Below are 21,174 nucleotides of genomic sequence, written 5' to 3' on the forward strand. Positions count from 1 at the left end.
ATATATCAAGTTAGACTGACATGATTTACTAGACATAAATCCATGCAGATTTAAATTACTTACATTACCCTTCTTTTTTTATTATTATTATTCAAGTACCGTATCAGCTCTTAAAACAACTATGCTGCTTTATTTCATCATTATTTCAATTATTATAGGCATCAACCTTGCCAAGTTAAAAGCTAGTTACTGGGGTAAAGTTTTCAGTAGACTTAGGAGCCATCTTATTTTCAAGAGTGACATGAGATCCAAAGTTTTATTTAAAGTCATCAGAGCCAGTACTCGGCACTGGTTCTGCTCAATGAGTTTCCATTGAAGTCAATGGGGCTCCACCTCAGCACAGAGATCCACTGCACTGATACAGGTGTTTTGCCAAGACTGCTGAGGAAGGTATTCAGATGGCATATCATATTTATGTTTTTAATGTACAAAATAAAATATCAGGATTATAGTGTCTCGCTGGCTCCCTTGATCCCACAATCCAAACTTCTGACTTTCATCTCTCTGCAACCAGTCACCCAAAAGCGGAACTAAAGTCCCACTCTAAGAATTTCTAGGATTACCTTCCACATCCTCTGTTTTATACTGGCCTCTCCTTTCATCCTCTTAATCATTGGGTTAAGCACTTCCCCTTTTCATACTTGCTCTTACAGCCTTTTCATGGGTCACATAATTGTACAGCCTTGTACTGTACATGGTATATTCTCTATCATGTCCATTGCTCACCTGCGACAGATGCCTTCTTGGCCAAAACAGTAGGAACTGAATCAGGGATCCCTAGAGCTAAACATAGCGGCCACTACCATTTGAGCTAAATAGACAACGTTCTGTAGCTGGAAGACATAAATTGTAGCCATTTAGTCTTTGTAGATCAGAGAGAGAGAGAGAGAGAGAGAGAGAGAGAGAGACACACAGGTTTACTTCTATTAGCTGTTCTCTAGTCAAAGGCACATTTGCCAGGAAAGATCTTTCTTTCATTTGATCTAAAGGGCCAATTTTATTTTTAAACATTGTAAAGATTTCAGGAAGTTCTATTTCAGGTGAACTGACAGTTAAGAGGTCGCTGTCTCTCTCATCATTTATTGAGGGACTTGTCTAAAATAAAGGGGACAGATGTTTCCTTTGTGTTTCAGGTATTGAACTTGTCCTATCAAAGGAACCCCTCGTTTTGAGATCTTTGTTTCTGTCTTTGTCTCTTCCTAATTCTCATGCTCTGAGCTTACTCTGTCAAGGGACCTTAGTGTCTGATGTGATAACAGGACTGACTGGCAGGAAAACTGGAGTATACACAAAATCAATATGCCTTTAAAAGATGAAGTGAGACTTTGTGATCAAAGGAACTTTGTCATTTAAGGGGACCTTCTTCTCTCACCCTTCATCTAAAATATTTCTGAGAAAATGAGAAACAGTGTGTGTCTTCCATTTAGATAAAGACCAAGAATAGAATTCAAACATTCAAGTGAGTCAGACAAACTGAGCTGACTAGTGATCCCTAGAACCTAATGTATAGAGTTCAGTGAACCCAGCATGTGCCATCTCCCACTCACCTTATTCTAGCTATAGCTCTAAATTCCAGTAATGATAGACCTGCCCAGCAAAAATTCCACCTGCAAAATTCTTCCTTTGTGCAGTGTTCTTTCCTTCACTTCCTAAATAATGCCTGCTTCAGCGCATACATTCAGCACCTGTAGCTCAATGGTTCATGACATATCTATCTTTCATAGACACCTATTTTGCCTCCTAACTTGAGGTAAAGGCATAGGTCCCATACAACTTCCACTGAAGAGTCTGGAGGTGTTGCTGCTCATTAACTGCTGAGGTGCTTATTCCTCCTCCATCTGTATTCATTCTGCTCAGTCTTCCTTAGTGGAAGGTGGTATTTTGCTGGTTGACTAGCAATTGGCCTCACCTATTTTGACAGCTTTTCAAAAAAGCTAGATAATCATTTTCCAGGCTCTACAATTTATAATCTATAATCTAGCCTGGAAAATGATCCCTCACTCACAGGCCTTCGGAGCAGGCCAATCCCTGTCTATAGACAATCCTCCCAACCTGAAGCAAATACTTTCCAGCAGTCAAACACCACACCTCAGACAGACTCACCCAGGAACCTACCCCAGTAACAAACCCCCTTGCCAATTCTGTTCACATAATCTCTGACAAAGGATAAAATGGACACAAATCCGACATCAGAAATGGTAATACATAAACCTATAGGGGGACATTTTAGCCTACCTAGTTACTCATTCATGGATTTAAAAGTAACCATTCTTCTACTAAGGCATTTCACCACCAAGTTAGAGAGAAAGACTGCAGAACTGGAATTCTTCTATGAATATGACATTCTTACCTTGAGCTTGAATAAAGACTTTAACAGGTTAATGCACTACAAAGACAATTCCCCTTGCCTTTGACATCCGTACTTTCACATCAAAAGCTATGAATGGCACATACCCGCCCACACAATCTTGGATGCTGTTATTTCCACTCATGAACGAATGGATAGATAGGATAATAAAAAAAAGCAGTCAGAGACAGAGAAAAGAATCCTTGGGTTAAACTTGAAGGAAGGTCTGTTTGTAGAAAAAAATTGAAGGTAGATTTTAGGCAAAACCTCTGGACTGTATATTGTTTCAGTCCAGAGGTTTTGCCTAAAATCTACCTCCAGGTTTTTTTACAATCTAGAAATATAGGAACCTGTCAGGTATTTCATTTTTTTTTCCTGTGGGGGAAAAAAAAGCACTTCGTTTTTAAAATCAATACAGAGTCTCATTCTTGGTCAAGTCATTGTTTATAATGTGGTGGTCTGCATCAGCAACAAATTCCCCACAGACACTCATATCTTATGTGCTTGAGTAACCCACACAGCTAGTGGGTGTAGTTCATTGTCCCATGTAGTGGCATGTAGACCACTTAGAGAGAGAAACAATGAGTTTCCTCTACAGCTTTAGCTGAGATCCAGCTGGCTTTTAGCTCATGCAGCAGAGGCTCATACACTAAGCTCCAGAGGTCCCTTGTTTGGTTTTGCCTATTGGCATTACACTTGCATACTCTCACTTCTTTTTGGGGGCATGTGTGTGTCTGCATCATGTAAGACCCCACATAATGGAAGACGCTCTGGTGATTACATATGGCCACTTTTAAAGAGACAGTGCCACAATATACTACAATGTCTATATGAATTGTCTAAGGGCTAAAGTGAAATATTCTTTAAATAAATTTCTGCTAGAAATTTTTCAGAAAAATGAACAGCCAGTTTTTCAATGGTCTGCATGTATTTTTTTTTTTAATGCTCATAGAAGAGATCAGGATGAGAGCCTTCAAGTTCTCTGCAGCCCTGAACTGGTACAAAGGGAGCAGCAGCAAGCAATCATTCCCAAATAGTTCTTCCTATATATACCCTGAGGATCACGTCCAGAAAGTAAGTCAATGCCCATGCTAATTTCTCCATGGCTGGTCCTGTGAGAATGCCAAAGATATAAGCCATAGCTGAAACTCAGTAGACTTCTCTGAAGCAAGACACATATTGGCCTCAACAGGAATTTTGCTTGAGTAATGACTATAGGATTAGTCCCTTCATGCCACTTGTGGTGATTTTTTTTCCTTTGAAGTTTAAAAATCAAGCCTCACATACTTTTTCCTTTCAGAACCAATGAGCTATGAGAAGCCTCGGTCAAGACTGCAAACCATACCTGCATATGCAGAATTTAATAATTCAAACCATACACTCAATCATTACAATCTTGTATGGTGCTAGAAACAAACTCTTCGAAAGTCCTACAAAACCATCTGCAAATGCTAAGTAATTAAGGAGGGGAAGCTATCTTTTCAAAATATACACTTAGTATGGTTTAGCTGTGGTAGTGAGATGATGTACGATAAGTAAAATTTAAAATCTTCAGGTAAAATCTTTTCAGAGATATGCCAAAACACATTTACAACAGGTGCTCATGAAAGGCATTAAAGAGAATATTCATTATAAAATATACTACCACTATCTAGACTAATGTTCTATTATGCATGCTTGCAGTCTGCATTGTGGTTACCTTTCCCAGTGAATGGTTGGTCTAAGGGTGCTGTTCATAGCACAGAATAAATGCTGTGTATATAATAAACCCCTAATGATTTTTGAACAAAGTGAACCTGTGCAATGGCAGTGTTGCTTTCAGTTCTTGTTGCAGTGATGTCATGTGCCTTATTCCTAGCAAGGAACAACAACATTTTGTGGCCGAAGTGACAGCACATTAATTGTACATGTCTGAAGAAATATGTTAAAGTCCTTCAGTATTAGTGTGACTCAATAACAATACAACAAGATGCAGCATATATTCAGTGATGGCCTAGGTTAGTGATATTAGCATTTGATAATTCAACAGGATTAAAATTAGGGCTGATTTGTTGAAATTGAGTTTATCTACGGGACTGTGACAATGACAAAAAATTCTAACAGAAAGCTGCTTGATTTCATGCCAGATAATGCATGTAACATCACAGCAGTGCAAGCTTCTAGGCTCTCAGCTCCTAAGCCTCACCTCCCAAGCCCATGAAAGCTGGTCTCCTAATGAACTCCGACTTTGCAGCAGCCCACCAGACAAGCTTCCATACAACGTGGGCTTCCTGACATCCCAAAGTGCCTTGCTCCTCAGCTGGAGAACAGCCAGATCTCCACCCACCCCAGAGCACAGCATCTCAAACTGTTCAAAAAGTGAATACAAAATGCAGTTTTGATTTCTTTAAAAAAAGAATTCCTGTTTCATGCAAACATTTGAAATTTAGTTTTTCATTCAGTTTTGGAACCTTTTACAAAAAATGGCATTTCTTATACAATGGGAATTCCAGCTGCCAGTCAGCTCTAATAGAAATATCTGTTTGTGTTGCAAGGAATTATCTTAATGGAAACAGTAGGTCAGGATAATATGGTCTAATATCCAAGCTATAAAAATCGCCAAAGATCTCTAGATAAGCAACCATTATCAGTATCATTACTGCACTCTCAGTTTACCTAACCAATTATCTGATCTTACAAACACATGAACATGAATAATTTTGTTCCAGTGAATATTTTCATCAAACTCAGTGGGAATACTTATCTGATAAAAGTTATTCACATGCACAAGTGTTTGCCTAAATCTTATTCAGATGAAGATGTCACTGTATGTGTGTGTGTGTGTGTGTGTACACACGTGCACTGTACAAACAGAACAGACACACAAGAATGGAAAACATCATGGCTGTGTCTACACTGGCATGAATTTCCAGAACTGCTTAAAATGGAATACTATTCCGTTTTCAGTTTTTCCGGAAAAGGAGGGTCTATATTGGCAGGCTGCTTTTCCGGAAAAGCCCTTTTTGCGGAAAAGCTTCTGTGGCCAATGTAGATGCGCTTTTCCGGAAAAGACTACTGGGCTGTCTACACTGGCCCTTTTCCGGAACAGTGTTCCGGAATAAGGACTTATGTCTGAGCGGGAGCAGAATAGTTTTTCCGGAATAGCAGCTGATTTTGTACACTAGAGCATCGTTGCTTTTCCGGAAATTCAAGGGCCAGTGAAGACAGCTTGCAGCTTATTTCTGGAAAAGCAGCTGATTTTCTGGAATAAGTGCCCCAGTGTAGACACAGCCCATATGTATCAACAGCATAATTTTAAAACAGACTAAAGTCTTTTGTTTCCTGTTTAGTTTTTGTTGGAAAAGGCCACACACATTGATTGATGTTATGCTGATAAAATTGAGGCGGATTGCTGCATATGCTTATTGAGTTGTTCTGCCTATTCTGATACTGTTGTCTTAATTACACTTTGTTAAGATTAAAAAATCTTAATGCCTTATGGAGAAATGTTCTAAATCAGCATATGCAACCAAATCAGGGGAAGAGCAAAGAACTTAAAACTCTCATCTGTGGGCCGATACTTGAAATCCTTTCCTTACCCAAGCAAAATCCATGGAACTCTGTCAATGTGGGACTGAGCGAGGACTTTCGGATTTAGCCCAGAAGATTCTGTAGGATCTCAGCAGCAGCTCTTAGGATCTGGCCCATGTGAGAGGCTGTAATGAAAAGGAAGATTCTTCAAAAGCCCTCCATGGCCTGACACTCAGACCAACAACAACTGCTGGGTGCTTTTGAAAATCTGGCCATCTACTTGAATGCTTACATGGAAACTCCTGAGTGCAGAGCGGTGTTGAAACTCTAACTCCATATTTATTCCTTATTGTTAATGACTCGTCATTTTGTAGGAAGAGGATTAGTCGTAAATTTTACACATATACGTCCTCTTATTTAAATTATTTACAGTGATTTTTCAACCTGTTTTCACGTGTATAATCCATACTCATGCAAATAGCCCTCTGAAGATTATGGAATCCCCTACTCAGGAGCACAAGGGGTCTGCTCTTATTACACACATGATTTATTGGAGTATTCCTTATCGACAGATGAGTCAATCCTGAAAATTGCTGAGCACATTCAAATCCCTTTGAAGTCAATGGGCAAGATCTTGAAGTTGTACCCACTTCCTGATCATACCCCCACAAAAGTCAATGGCAACTTCATACTGCCTTCAATGAAGCAGAATTGGGAGTTCAATTTTAATCACATCTTGCCTGGCAATTAAGTCACGGGGAATTGGCCTGAGCAGAAATTGAGCAAAGACCTCAATTTGGCCCATTGGGACTTGAAATCTCTCAATACTGAACAGGACTAGGTTTTAATAGTTTGCGTACAAGTTTAATTCTCTTGCAAATGGTATGAATTGTGATATTGGATGGCTCGCACATTATCAACCAGCCAAACAATCAAAGTGCTAATGGTTCTTGATCTCTGTGTAGAATCTGGTGTTGGTTATCCTCCTTTCCAAGGGCTTAACTCGAAATAAGCTATGCAAATTGAGCTACGTCAATTCCGTAACTTATTTCAAAGCTTATTTCGAAATAGGGAGCATCTACACAGCACTTATTTTGAAATAGAGCACTTTTCTTCTATCTTCCCTTACTCATCGTATAATGAGGGTTACAGGAATCAGAGTAAGAAGTCCTCCAACTTGCCAGTATTTTGATACTACTTTGAAGTAACTGCCTGCTGTGTAGACGTGGACTAAGTTATTTCGGAATACCGCTAGTTATTTCAAAATAGTGGTGCAGTGTAGACATACCCCAAGTGCAAATTAATGGTTCTTATCAGCCTCTTGTAACTATTTAATCTTTAAAGTGCTAGTAGACTATTTGTTGTTTTTTTTCCTGTTACAGACTAACTCAGCTATCCCTCTGTAGCTTATCTACTCAGTGTCTTTTTTCTTCTTCCCCTCCATTTTTTTCCCTTCTTCTCCCCCTCCCTCCTTCCCTTATTTATTCTTGGATCTGGACTTCTAACACTCTAGTCCTCTGAAGAAGTGGGTTGTGCCCACAAAAGCTTATGATACCAGCTACATGTTTTGTTAGTCTTTAAGGTGCTACTAGACTACTATTTGTTGATTTTTTAAGTTTTTCCTGTTACAGACTAACTTGGCTACCCTCCTGAAGCTTTTGTAAAATAATATGTACAGTTGAATGGTTTGTGTCCAATATAGAGAGTCGCCGCATAGGCTCAGAATAATATAAATATAAAATATGTGCTTTACAGCTTAATCATGGAATTATAAGAGTGGAAGGGTCCTCAAGAGATCATCTAATCCAGTCCCCTACATTCATGGCAGGATGAAGTATTATGCAGGTCATATATTAGTATAAAAGGGATCTCTCTGTTCTTTTGTATTAATCAATATAAAATTGGCTTTTAAATTGTAATTCTGCCCACTGGAGCTCGTGCCTTACCTTTCAGCAAGCTGCAGTTCCAGCAGGAGACTCAATGGCACCAGCTGTAATTCATTTAGCCTACTTACTGTTTTAATTTTTCAACAGAGCACGGTCCCTGTACCTCTTCCCCTTATAAAGAGCCATGTAGGTCTAGAGTGCTATTTGAATAGTAAATACTTACTGATGAAAAGAAAGACACCTGGTGTCAGCACTTGATTTAGAAATCCAAATTTTAACATCAAAATCTATGGTAAGAATGTAATTTGAGCTCTTTCATGTGAACTTCCAGAAAGCTATATTCAGTGAAATGGCTGATACTTCCTTTAGATTCTTCATTTCATTTTCTCCGATTCTTTGAATATTTCCATCTTCCTTCTTTTGTTTGTATGTTAGAATCTTTCCTTGCCTTCCTTTCTTATCCTTCCTGTTAGAAAACTGATAAAATTATTTCCCTTGTTATAATCAACTAAAAGCTCATACTATTTTTCTGTCAGCTGAACCTCTGTTGCTCCACTGCAATAAAATCTGGGTCCTCCTTGTATAGGTTGAACCTCTCTAGTCCAGCAACCTCCATGGTCCAGCATGACCTTAGTTAGCTGGATGTCCACTTATCATGGGTGATAAGTTTGTTTACAGCCACCAGTCCTGGCTCTCTGTGTTCTGTGCTGTTATTTAGCTCTAATATACCCCCAAATATCTTCTAAGAGACCAGCAAGCAATGGAAGTGTTAGTAATTCTGCTAGAATATATCTACTTCCTGTGGTTCAGCAAAATCTCTACTTCTGCACCAGTCAGGTCCCAAGGATATCAGACTAGAGAGACTAAACCTATTTCCTTCTTGGTCATTCATAAATTAACCAGACCAAAAATGAAATCACAATTGACGTGCTGGCAATAAGTAGCAATTTAGGTGCTTGTTGACATCAGATTAAAAGGGCATGTTCTGTTTCTTTAGGGAGAGGCAAAATGAGAGTAATATCTTAAAATGACACCTTTGTTGGGAAGGGAAAAGATAGGGAGGAACTCTGGAGCAAGTTCTCTAGGAAAGTGGTTTTGTTTCTTTTAATCATCTTTGTAAGAGAGGCTGGCATTTGATTTACTCAAAGGATCATTTGAAAACTGACATGCTAACAAGCACCACCATGAAGATGATGTGAATTTGATTTAACAGTTATGTTTTTAATAATAAACAGAATGATGTAATGGCAATATTACTGAAGACTGATGTTTTCATTTCAAAATTTCACTGTGTGAAAGCATGTGTCCTGATGTGTCAAAAGTGTCTGAAAATAAAAATACAAAACTATACATCACAAGTAGAGATGTACAAGAAAATATTTTCTTGCCCTGTGACAATTGTCAAGATATCTAAAAATGTTCCTATTGTGAATCAGAAAAGGATAGCCTCAAATTCCCATAAAGCAAAACTAAAAAAGTTGGGTTGAAGCATTTCATTTTGATTTCAACTATTTAAAAAAAATATAATTTGCTTGTTTGTCAAAACAAAGTCATTTCAAAACAGAGAACTGGATGCTTTGTTTTCTTGGAACAAAATGTTTTGACATGAGAATTTTTCAAAAATGTCAGCATCAATATTTGTTGAAACTAACCATTTCCCACAAAAAAAAAAGTGGTATTAATGGATCAGCGTTTCTGACAAAAACACTTAATTTCTAGCCATCTCTAGTCATAAGGCCTGAATTTCTTCCTCACCCCCCCAGAGATCAATGGGAATTTTTCCATTTACTGTAATAGGATCAAGGATGGAGGATAGCCTGCCAATTTTTTAAAAAGACTCCAGAGATGATCCCTGCAATTACAGGCCAATAAACGTTACTTCAGTACCAGGCAAATTGGCTGAAACTAAGTAAAGAACAGAATTATCAAGCACATAAATGAATATGATTTCCTGAGGAAGAATCAACATGGTTTTTGTAAAGGGAAATCGTGACTTACCAAAGTACGAGAGTTCTGAGGGGTCAACAAGCAAGGAAGATCCAGTGGATATAGCGTGCTTTGATTTCTCAAAAGCCTTTGGCTAAATTCCTCACCAAAGGCCTTTAAGAAAACTCAGCTGTCATAAGATAAAGGGAAGGTCTTGTCATTAACTGCTAAAAAGTAGGAAATAAAGGGTAAGAATACCCTGCTTTTAGAAGGAGAAAGGACATTAATAGTGTCTCCTTGGGGTTTGTACTGGTACAGGTTGAAACTCTCTTAATGGAGACTTTCTGGTCCAGCAACATCTGAGGTTCTACCGGACCATGGATGTTCCAGAACCAGAGAGTCCCAGTGGAGAGCTAGCACCTGGGAGCCCTGCAAGCTGGCAGGGCAGTGGGACTTCTTGGAAGGGTTATGGGAGCCCCACAGGCAGTAGAGCTATGGGAGCCCAATGCAGAGGCTGCGGGGCTACCTGGAGAGGTAGCAGGACCCAGGCTCTGCAGTGGGAACCCATAGCACAGCACTGAGAGCCCAATACACAAAGGTACACAGGTGGTGTAGCTGCCTGGCATGGTAGTGGAATCCCTGTGAGCAGAGGCAGTGGGGCTACCCAGAGCAGCAGCAAGAGCTGTGGAAGACAGCAGGAACCAGACACAATAGCAGAGCCCAGTGAGCAGAGCTGCTTGGTAGGGCTGTAGGGGCTGACAGGGCACTGGGGCCAGTGAAAGGGGGGAGTCAGCTGGGAGGGTGGTGCTCGGGCCAGGGCTGGAGGCAGCTGGTAGCAGGGAGGTCCAACCTATACCAGTCCTATTCAACATATTCAGAAATTACCTGGCACAAGGGATAAACTGTGAGGGGACAAAATTTGAAGAGAATACAAAACTACTGAAGATAGTTAAGTCAAAAGGAGACTGAAGAACTTCAAAAGAGTTTCCACAAAACTAGGTGACTAGGCAACAAAATGGCAAATGTAATTCACTGTTGATAAATGCAAAGTAATGCATATTGAAAAATATAATCCCACCTATTATACATATAAAATGATAGTAACTAAGGGTATGTCTACACTGCATCCCTAGTTAGAACTAGGGATGCAAATGGAGACAATCGAAGTAGTTAATGAAGCGGGGATTTAAATATCCCGCGCTCCATTAACATGATCTCGCCGGCGCGCTAGTTCGAATCACAGCTGATTCGAACCAGGAAGTGCGCGCCGGGGCGCGTTAGTTCGGACTAAAGCCCTTAGTCCGAACTAATGTTACTCCTCAAAAAATGAGGAGTAACATTAGTTCGGACTAAGGGCTTTAGTCCGAACTAACGCGTCCCGGCGCGCACTTCCTGGTTCGAATTTGCTGTGATTCGAACTAGCGCGCCGGCGAGATCATGTTAATGGAGCGCGGGATATTTAAATCCCCGCTTCATTAACTAGTTCGATTGTCTCCATTTGCATCCCTAGTTCGAACTAGGGATGCAGTGTAGACATACCCTATGTTAGCGGTTATCATTCAAGTGAGAGACTTGGGAGTCACTGTGGATAGTTCTCTGAAAACATCCTCTCAATGTGTAGCAGCAGTCAAAAAAGCAAACAATGTTGGGAATCATTAGAAAGGGATACAGAATATGATAAAGAATATCATATTCATTGTATATAAATCCATGATACACTCACAACTTGAATATTGCATGCATATGTGGTAACCTCATCTCAGAAAAGGTATCTTGGCATTGGAAAAGGTTCAGGAAAGTGCAACAAAAATTATTAGCAATATGGAACAGCTGCCATAGGAGGAGAGATCATAAGACTGGAACCTGTCAGTTTGAAAAAAAGACGACTAAGGGGGTTGTCAAAGAAGTCTATAAAATCATGACCGGGGGTGGTGGGAGAGATATAATAAATAAAGTGTTATTTACTCCTCATAACCTGAGAACTAGGGGTCACCAAATAAAATCAATCAACAGGAAGTATTTCTTCATTGAACACAATGTCAATATGTACAAATCTTTGACAGAAGATGTTGTGAAGGCTAGATCATAATAGGGTTTAAAAAGAACTACAAGAATTCATGGAGGATAGGTTCATCAATGACTATTAGCCTGACTATTAGCCTGGACAATTATATCAAATCCATTTCAGCAGTGTCCCTAACCTCAGTTTGCTGTAAGCTTGGAATGGGTAACTGGTGATAGATCACTCGATTACCTGTTCCAGTCCTTCCTTCTGAAGCATTTGGCATTTTTGGCCACTGTTGGAAGACAGGATACTGGGCTAAATACATCACTGGTCTGACTCATTATCGTCGTTCTTATCTTCTTAAGCATTGGGCCCTTGTACTAAAATTAGCAGAACTTAATGATTAATTCATAACAAATAACTTATTCAGTTTTCCCCTTTTGGTCATTTATTACCCACATGCATATTCAAAATAAAATTAAGAAAGTTGCCAATTTGAAATTGATCAAGACACCTTTTTACAACTTTAATCTACTTTTATATTTTGACATTTAGTATTCAAAAATTCAAGCTGTATTGTTTGCTTTTGACCAGAAAGTCAAATACTTCTGTCCCTTTGATGGAGATGGAAACCTGTATACATAGCCTAAGTCACTAACTTTCTCATGGAAAGAATATCCACAGACGCAGCATTCAGGGAAGCAAAAAACCGGGACTTATACTTGTGGCTGCATGTAGACTGGCAAGTTTTTCCACAAAAGCAGGCACTTTTGCAGAAAAACTTGCCAGCTGTCTACACTGGCCGCTTTGAATTTGCACAAGAACATTGACTATCTAATGTAAGATAGTCAGTGTTCTTCCACAAATACAATGTCTCTCCCGTTCGGGGAAAAAGCCCTTTTCTGCAGTGCTTTTGTGCAAGCGGGCCAGTGTAGACAGCTGAGAATCGTTTTGCACAAAAAAGCCCCGATGGCGAAAATGGCGATCGGAGCTTTCTTGCACAAAACCACGTCTAGATTGGCACAGACGCTTTTCCGCAAAAAGTGCTTTTGCTCAAAAGCATCCGTGCCAATCTAGACGCTCTTTTCCACAAATGCTTTTAACGGAAAAACTTTTCCATTAAAAGCATTTGCGGAAAATCGTTCCAGTCTAGACGCAGCCATGGTGTTTAATTTGATCTGGTTAGTTTGTCAGGACTCTTCTCACCTTGTGAGTGAAAGTTTTAATGGCAATATGTAAAATTGGAGTTGTTTTGGTGTAAAATGCAAAGTCTTTTAAAGAAGAATAGGAAGCTTAAAAAAAAGTATAATTTCAGGTTGAAATCCTGAGAATAAGGGGGAAAGCCTGTTAATACAAAAATGAGTACCTCAGTCAAAAATGAGTACCTCAGTATCTTCCCCTTACCAATGATCTTCTTTGAAACACCTGTGCTACATGTAGTAGAACTTGTCATATGATGGCAGAGCCTTCGGGTCAAACAATTTAACACCAGGGACAACTGGGAAAGAGTCTGGAAGACACTATACCATCTATACACAAACCCGGGGGGGGGGGGGGAGGAAGGAAGAGACGGAGCTAAAATGAATAAACAACTATTTTTCCTATGTAGACACTTTTCAGTTCAAAATATACATCAATCCAGTGAAAATGAAAGCACATTCCCTTGTCTATGTGAATGTTGCCAGCCTGATAAGCTCATCTGCCTGTTTCTCCACAAGCCTGTCTGTGCTTCCTTTGACAATGCTCCTTATGCAAGCAGTACTCCTTAAATTGATTTATAAGGTCATTGCTCTCCGGCATCAAATCCATCCTTAAGGCTCACTTCTGCTATGATGCCCACAAGAAACCAGATTACCAATGGTGGCTAGCGGGTGTAGCAGTCAGGAAAAGCAGATTTATTAGAAATCCCTACTTACTAAGACTTATAACCGAACAATGTAACCAGCTGAGCTCAACTGTAGACGCAATTACTCCTGCTTCCCCAAGAAGTGGAAAAATCCCAGGTGTGTAGGTAATATTTTAGGGCAGGGGCAGGAAATAGCTTTATATGCATAGCCCTCTTCCTTTCAAATATGTCACCTCCTTTCAAAGGCACAGTCCTCAGCAAGAAAGGCACAGTGCTAGTGAGGGGTTCTTTACATAAAACCTCAAAATGTTATTTTAAGAAGGGTGTTCTGTTCATGCTATTAGAAATGTTTTAAGGTCTTTCTACTTGTGCGCTAAATAGCATTCCACCCTGAACCATTATATTTATTAGGCTTTGCAGCTAGGCTGCTAGATAAAAATCATGACTTTTCATGGTAAATGTATCTTATCAATGAAGGAATTAAATTGCTTCTTAAAATGTCTTTGTTGACAAGCAAAATTGAAGCAATCTATTATGAACCAAGGACAGCTTTTAAGATCCATTGTTACACATCCCATCAAAGAGCTCATTCAATTAAATCCAAGTAGAAACACCTACATCGCCTCGCTAAAAATGTTTAATAAGAACATTCTGTTTTGATATTAATTCTTCTGGGTTCTTAGAGACACTGACTGTTAAATGGGAACTATTGCAGCTGATAATGTAATCAAAACCTGGATAGGAGGAAAGAGACATTTTGGACCCATGTCACCTAAACACATATTCTGCATTCCATTCTGAGTGTAACTTTAAATTAGCAACTAATTGCACCAAAGTTAAGGCAAGCAAATGTCAGTGTCCCCTTTTGGAAATAATAGTAGACAGGATAAACAGTGTAGCTAAATTTAAGTATTGTATCCATAGAGGGCAATGCTGGAATCTACATCTCTTGTCATGAATGCTCAGCAACTCACCAGGAGTGAAATGCATGTACCCCTCCCTCCACATCATTTGCAGATAAAACAGCTGGGGGCATCCTGCACTGTCTGAACTAAACTATGAATGGTGTACTATTAAGTATCATGAACAAGAGAGAACCCATCAGAAGAGCGATAAAATTCTCATATTTCTAGCCTCACCACAAAGGTTTACAAATGAAATCTCATTGAAATCATAACTGCCTAAACACTGGACTAAGTTTTGTTTGTGTATTAATCAAAATGACCCTTTGAGGAACAGCAATTACCCTGAATGCATTCCATAGTCAGTGGAATCGCCCCTGATTTAAATGAGTGCTGATGGGTCTACAGAGAATATTCATTTCAATTTATTGAATTGGTATTTCATTTGCTGACCATTAATATGTTTTTTTAAAATACAAACTAGTGTAACATGGTTTAAATTATCACCATGGAAACATTACTGAATATTCTGAGGTTGATTGGTGTGTTCATTAAATCTGTATTACCAGCATGCACCCTAAGGTTATTGTAAACTTCATTGCAAAGCAAGATGATACCTTAAAACTCTCCTGTTCTTTAAAACTATCACATGCTAAGTCATTCACTTCAATTATGCAAGTATCAAAAGTAGTGACAGAATAGAAAGCGATATCAGAATCCTCACAATTGCCATGAAATGATTGATTTCAAATGCATTCACATTGCAGTACTTACAATTGTGCCAGTTAATAACTACTTAGGATTTTGATATATATAAAGCTATTTTTCAGTACTTTTTCCTCTTATTTGACCCAATGTCTGCAACTCTCAGCAGTTCTTGGGAAAAAGAAAACTTAAGAAAAAAGTGACACTAAAAAAAAGTACCTTGTTCTTACTCATAAATACTTGATATCAACAAATTTTCTCACACTGCTATGAAAGTCACTGGAGTGAATACATTACAGATGAAATACCTATAAAGCAAAGCGCCTTCAAAAACTGACACACTCATTTTAGAAATACAAAACTATCTTTGTGGGATTAAAGATATGATGTTGCAGTCCTCTACTGGCCATTTCTTTTCAAATTACTTTCTTTTTAAAAATCAATGAGTGAAATCCTACCCCACCGAGGTCAATGCGAGTTTACCTTTGACTTCAAGGGGCCAGAATTTCCTCCAATGTATTTATATACCATGGGACATTTTATCTGAAGAGCCTTTAATGGTCATGAGTGAGTTATAATTGCCTGAAAAACTCTGAAGTGGTGAGCATTACTATCCATCTTTGTGGAGGCCAAGGCAAAGAAAGTGGAGGTGACTCAGCACAGGAGAAGGTAGGTGTTAGGGGAAAGGAGTTGCCGTTCCATCTTCACACGGTTCCAAACATATGTGGTTCTAGGGGCTGGAGGGGCCCAAGTGTATCTTTTGGTGCATCTACACTTCAAGCCAGAGAAAGTAAATAGCAAAAATAGAAAAGAGCCTAATGTGTGCAGCAGGTGCACAGCTGGTTTAGGAAGATACCTCTCCTTCTGCCAAAAACCTGACCCCTTCAGTGCTCACTGAAGCACAGTCCTCATTATGGCCTCTAGTCCCCCTGCCAGAGGCAAGCACCCGCCCCCAGCACTGGGTGGCTGTTCAGGCCCTATTCCCCTCCTCCCAGGCCCCCTGAAACTTTGGGAGCAGCCATGCAGCCCCAGCCTCCCCAGAACAGCCAGGAAGCTACCCTACAGCCCCAGCCTTCCCAACCAGCCAGGCAGCTTCATTGCCCCAGATTTCATGCAATCATAGAACCATAGAGCTGGAAGAGACCTCAGAAGGTCATAAAGTCTAGCCCCCTACCCAAGGCAGGACCAATCCCAATTAAATCAACCCATTCAGGGCTTTGTCAAGCCAGGACTTAAACACCTCTGGGGATGGAGACTCCACTACTTCCCTAGGTAACCCATTCCAGTGCTTCACCACCCCCCTAGTGAAATAGTTTTTCCTAATATCCAACCTGGACCTCTCCCACTGTAACTTGAGACCATCGTTCCTCGTTCTGCCATCCATCACTACTGTGAACAACCTTTCTTCAGCCTTTTTGTAACCTCCCTTCAGGAAGTTGAAGGCTGCTATCAAATCCCCCCTCACTCTTCTCTTCTGCAGACTAAATAGACCCAACTCCCTCAGCCTCTCCTCATAGGTCATATGCTCCAGCCCCCTAATCATTTTGGTTGCCCTCTGCTGGACCCTCTCCAATGCATCCACATCCTTCCTGTAATCGGGGGGCCCAGAACTGGACACAATACTCTAGATATCGCCTCACCAGAGCAGAGTAAATAGGAATAATCTCATCTCTGGATCAACTGGCAATGCTCCTCTTAATGCAACCTAATATGCTATTAGCCTTCTTGGCTACAAGAGCTCACTGTTGACTCATGTCCAGCTTCTCATCCACTGTAATCCCCAGGTCCTTTTCTACGGAACTTCTACTTAGCCAGTTGGTACCCAGGCTGTAATAATGCTTGGGATTCTTCCATCCCAAGTGCAAGACTCTACATTTGTCCATGTTGAACCTCATTAGAGTTCTTGTGGCCCAATCCTCCAATTTGTCTAAATCACTCTGGACTCTATCCCTGCCTTCTAGAGTGTCTACCTCTCCCCCTAGCTCAGTGTCATCTGCAAACTTGCTGAGGATGCAATCTGTTACCCCAAAAAGATTCTCACTGGAGACTACCCAGGGTTACACTAGTATGGGTTTATTTCTACTAGGTAAAACTAAAGAGGAGAAAGCAGCCACCAAAGGTTTAAGCTAAAGAAGATAGAATTCTCTCTCTCACACACACACACACACACAAACACACGCAAGCAAGCACACTCCCCTCCATTCATGCACTTATTCACACCCATTCATTCCTGCCCTCAGGCAATCACACACTTACACAGACATATGGGATGCAGAAGGAGCCAAGGCATGTGGATCCTGGAAGGTCTGTCTGCTCATCATGGCTGGGGAAGGTGGTCAGGAGGAAAGACACTGGAAGGGAGCTTCTCAGGATCAGTGGAAGGAAAACGTCTCACATGTGCTCCTTCTCTTTATATAGTGTCTGAATGGCTCCTGTGACTCATTAACCTTGTCATCAGGAAGCATGGGGAGACTTCCCTTTATCCAGCAGAGAGCATGCCCATACTGTGATGACTCATTGCCATGTGGTCCATTGTTCCAAGCCTTCTCCAAACACACTCACATTCTCTCTCCATTCACTCAGGGGAAAATGCAGCTTAGGGAAAGTTACAAGCAGGGTGGCTTCATGTTACAAAGATTACAAAGTTGCAGTTTACAGTAAGTTTGAGAGTTACACAGATTACAAAGAGTGACAAGGATCACAATAAGCTGCAGTTTAAAAACCTTAGACCTTACAGTTTGGTGTAACTTTAAAAAATCAATGTATATAAATCTAGTGAGCTCAGGCGGCAATGCCTCCTATATAACCTGCCATCTATGAACAAACTCTGGCAAGTCACACACAAACATACAATTAGGCAGGCCAAAAAATAATTAAGAGAGAGAAATGAGCAAAAGACACAATATAGGGTTGCCAGAGGTAGGAAGACTGCCAGACAAGCTGTGGGGCCATTGGATGGCTGACATGCTAACAGACCACTCAAAGAAGACAAAGCCATTCAAGATCACTTAAATGGATTCCTTGTATTGACGTTCACTGCAGAGGGGGAGAGAGAGGTTCTCAAACCTGAGCTATTCTTTTGAAATGACAAATCTGCTTAACAGACTCTGTACCAAATGATGGGATGACAGCCAATTTAACTCCATGGAAAAAAGGTTTCACAGACAATCCTGACAATTATAAGCCAGTAAGCCTAACTTTAGTACCAGACACATTGGTTTACACTACAATAAAGAACAGAATTATCAGACAGATAGGGTGTACCAGATGCACACTGCAGAAGCAAGGCTTCACCAGGCTCACCTGGCTGAAGTCGTCCCACCCCATCCCAGCCCAGGTATAGAGGCCTGAAGAGAGGCTCAGTCTAGGCTGGCTGCGGAGGAGGAGGAAAGAGGTATTGCCAGAGCTCCTGGAGGTGAACCGCCTGTGGCACCAGACCTAGAGACCAGTCAGCGAGACACCAGACACATTGACAGTGACCTAGAGGAAAGACCCTGGAAGGAGTCCAGCAGAGGTGGGTAGGAAGGAGCCCAGGGCAGGAGATTGGCTCCCAGGGAGCCTGGCATATTTCGGAAGTATTCCCTGCCAGGCTAGTAATAGATTACGCCACTGCTGTTAGGGCCCTTGTCTGGGACCTGGTGGAGTACAGATGGTCTAGGTTCCCCTATTCCCTCCTCAATCCCCAACCTGTGGGGCCTGCTCCCACCTCTACCGACTCTGGCTACTAGGCCACACTGCCCTAGTCAGAGGGGTGCTTGTTATTGACTCCAGCTGGTAAGCCACACTGTTTTAGTGAGAGGGCTGTGTGTTTATGACAATAGCTGAATCACTCACAGTATATGTGAGGTTTGGGATATCATTTCAGGAGCCCCAAGGACTTGACAGCCCCCCTAGGGAGGGCGAGCGCACAACCCCATGACACAGATCCGTAGATAAATGCAGTATGTTGGGAAAGAAACACATTTTAGTGAAGGGAAATCATGTACCACCAACCTATTAGAATTCTTTGAGGGTGTCAAACTTATGGACAAAAGTGATCCGGTGGATATAGTGTATTTGTGCTTCAGAAAGCCTTTGACAGGGTTCTTAATAAAAGCAAAGGTTCTTAATCAAATCAGGATTCATGAGATAAAAGGAAGATCCCCTCATGGAGCGAAGTCTGGTTAGAAGATAGGAAATGAAGGGTGGTAATGTTCTGTTTTCACACTGGTGAGAGATAAATAATAGGGTTCCTCAAAGACCTGTACTGAGACCAGTGCTGATCAACATATTATTAAATGATCTGAAAAAAGGTAGTAAACAGTGAGATAGCAAAGTTTGCAAAATTACTCAAGATAGTTATGTCCAAAATTAGGTTACAAATGGATCTCACAAAACTGGGTGACTGAGCAACAAAATGGAAGATGAAATTCCATGTTGATAAATGCAAGTAATGCACATTGTAAAATATTATCCTAACTAGATATTATCCTAACTAGATATACAAACTGGAGTGTAAGTTACCAGTTACCATTCAAGACAGACATCCTGGAGTCATTCTGGATAGAGCTCTAGACACATCTGCTCCATGTGCAGCAGCAGTCAAAAAGGCTGACAGAATGGTAGGAACCATTCAGAAAGGTTAGATAACAAAATACCATAATGCCATGCTATAAATCAATGGTACATTCACATCTTGAAACTGCATGGAGGGCTGGTCATCAAGACTCAAAAATAAGATACATTAGAATTGGAAAAGATACAAAGAAGGGTAATTAAAAAAAATCAGGAGTATGAAACAGCTTCTATATCAGGAGAGATTAAAAAACCTGGGGGGGGGGGCTATGACAGAGATCTGTAAAATAATGAAGAGTGTGTAGAAAATGAACTTGGAAGTGTTATTTACCCTTTCGTATAGCACAAGAATTAGGGGTCCCCCAATGAAATGAATAGGTAACACATTGGAAAAAACAAAACCATAAGAAAATATTTCTGTACACAATGCAGTCAACCTGCCATGGAATGCTATGAAAGTCAAAAGTATAACTGGATTAAAGAAATAGATAAGTTCATAGAGAATAGGTCCATCAGTGGCTATTAGCCCAGATGGTCAGCTATGCAGCTCCATGCTTTGGGTGTCCAAAGAGCTGCCAGAAGCTGGGACTGGACAATGGGGATGGAACACTTAACAACTCAGTTCTGTTCATTCCTTCTGAAGCATCTGATGCCACCCACTGTCAGGGAACAGGATACTGGGCTAGATGAACTGTATGAACTATTATAACCATTATGTAAATTCCTGGTCAAGAAGATTTGCCTATGCTATCTGTCATCAAGTTAGAACTATAAAGAAAGAAGTGTAATTGCAGTGGAGTAAGCAACTGGAGGAGCTAGCCATCCCATATACAAAATAGCTTTACACATGTCTCTGTAGTGCATGCACAAGGGGGACTTCCTTTATGCCACTACAGCTCTATTACCTCTTCTCTGCTGTTTTTACAGTTGGGTAAGGCCCTTACCCTGGGTGATTTGCTTAAAGCCACAAAGGGAGCTGCTATCAGAACCAGCAAGACTCAAGAATCATTGGCTTCTAGCCATACCCTGAAGACCACATTTCTTCTTTCCTCAGATACGGCCTACTTAGTCATGGAAGCTATTCAATGACTGGAAATGTAACTCCTCTATTTATCGGTAGAGACTTTCACTCCCATGGAAATCAATGGCAAATCTTTGGTTGATCACAGTTTATGCCTCTCTACCTGGGGAACAAAAGTTTGATAAAGTGCTCGTCAGTCAAGCAGACAAAGGTATAAAGAGATCAAATAGCTGGAAGTAGAAGCAAGATGAATTAAAAATGTGTACCTTATTTCCCGTGTTAACAGTGAGGTGAATAATTATTAGGGCAATCTATCAAGGGTTGAGGCAGTTTCTTCATCACTGAAAAAACTTTAAATCAAGAAGACTGGCTGTTTTTCTAAAAGATACATCCTAATTCAAGCTGGAATTAATTGATAGAAGTCCTACGGCCTTTCATTATGCAGGAGGTCAAAATAGGTGATCAGAGTTGT

The 21,174-nt window shown here is 40.5% G+C and overlaps 1 long non-coding RNA gene across 2 annotated transcripts in view; it reads right to left on the minus strand.

Moving 5' to 3' along the window:
- Nucleotides 1-21,174, minus strand: part of LOC149523642 (uncharacterized) — a 404,074-nt gene that overhangs the window by 277,529 nt on the left and 105,371 nt on the right. The window contains exon 1 of one of the 2 annotated variants that reach the window (XR_016350590.1): nucleotides 5,926-6,045. The exons of the other annotated variant lie outside the window; for it this stretch is intronic. This is a non-coding gene — a long non-coding RNA (uncharacterized LOC149523642). Of the gene's footprint in view, nucleotides 1-5,925; nucleotides 6,046-21,174 lie in introns of those variants that run through there. 2 annotated transcript variants of the gene reach the window in all.

This window comes from Pelodiscus sinensis, chromosome 13 (assembly GCF_052426305.1).
Source record: "Pelodiscus sinensis isolate ZL-2025 chromosome 13, ASM5242630v1, whole genome shotgun sequence".
NCBI lineage: Eukaryota > Metazoa > Chordata > Testudines > Trionychidae > Pelodiscus > Pelodiscus sinensis.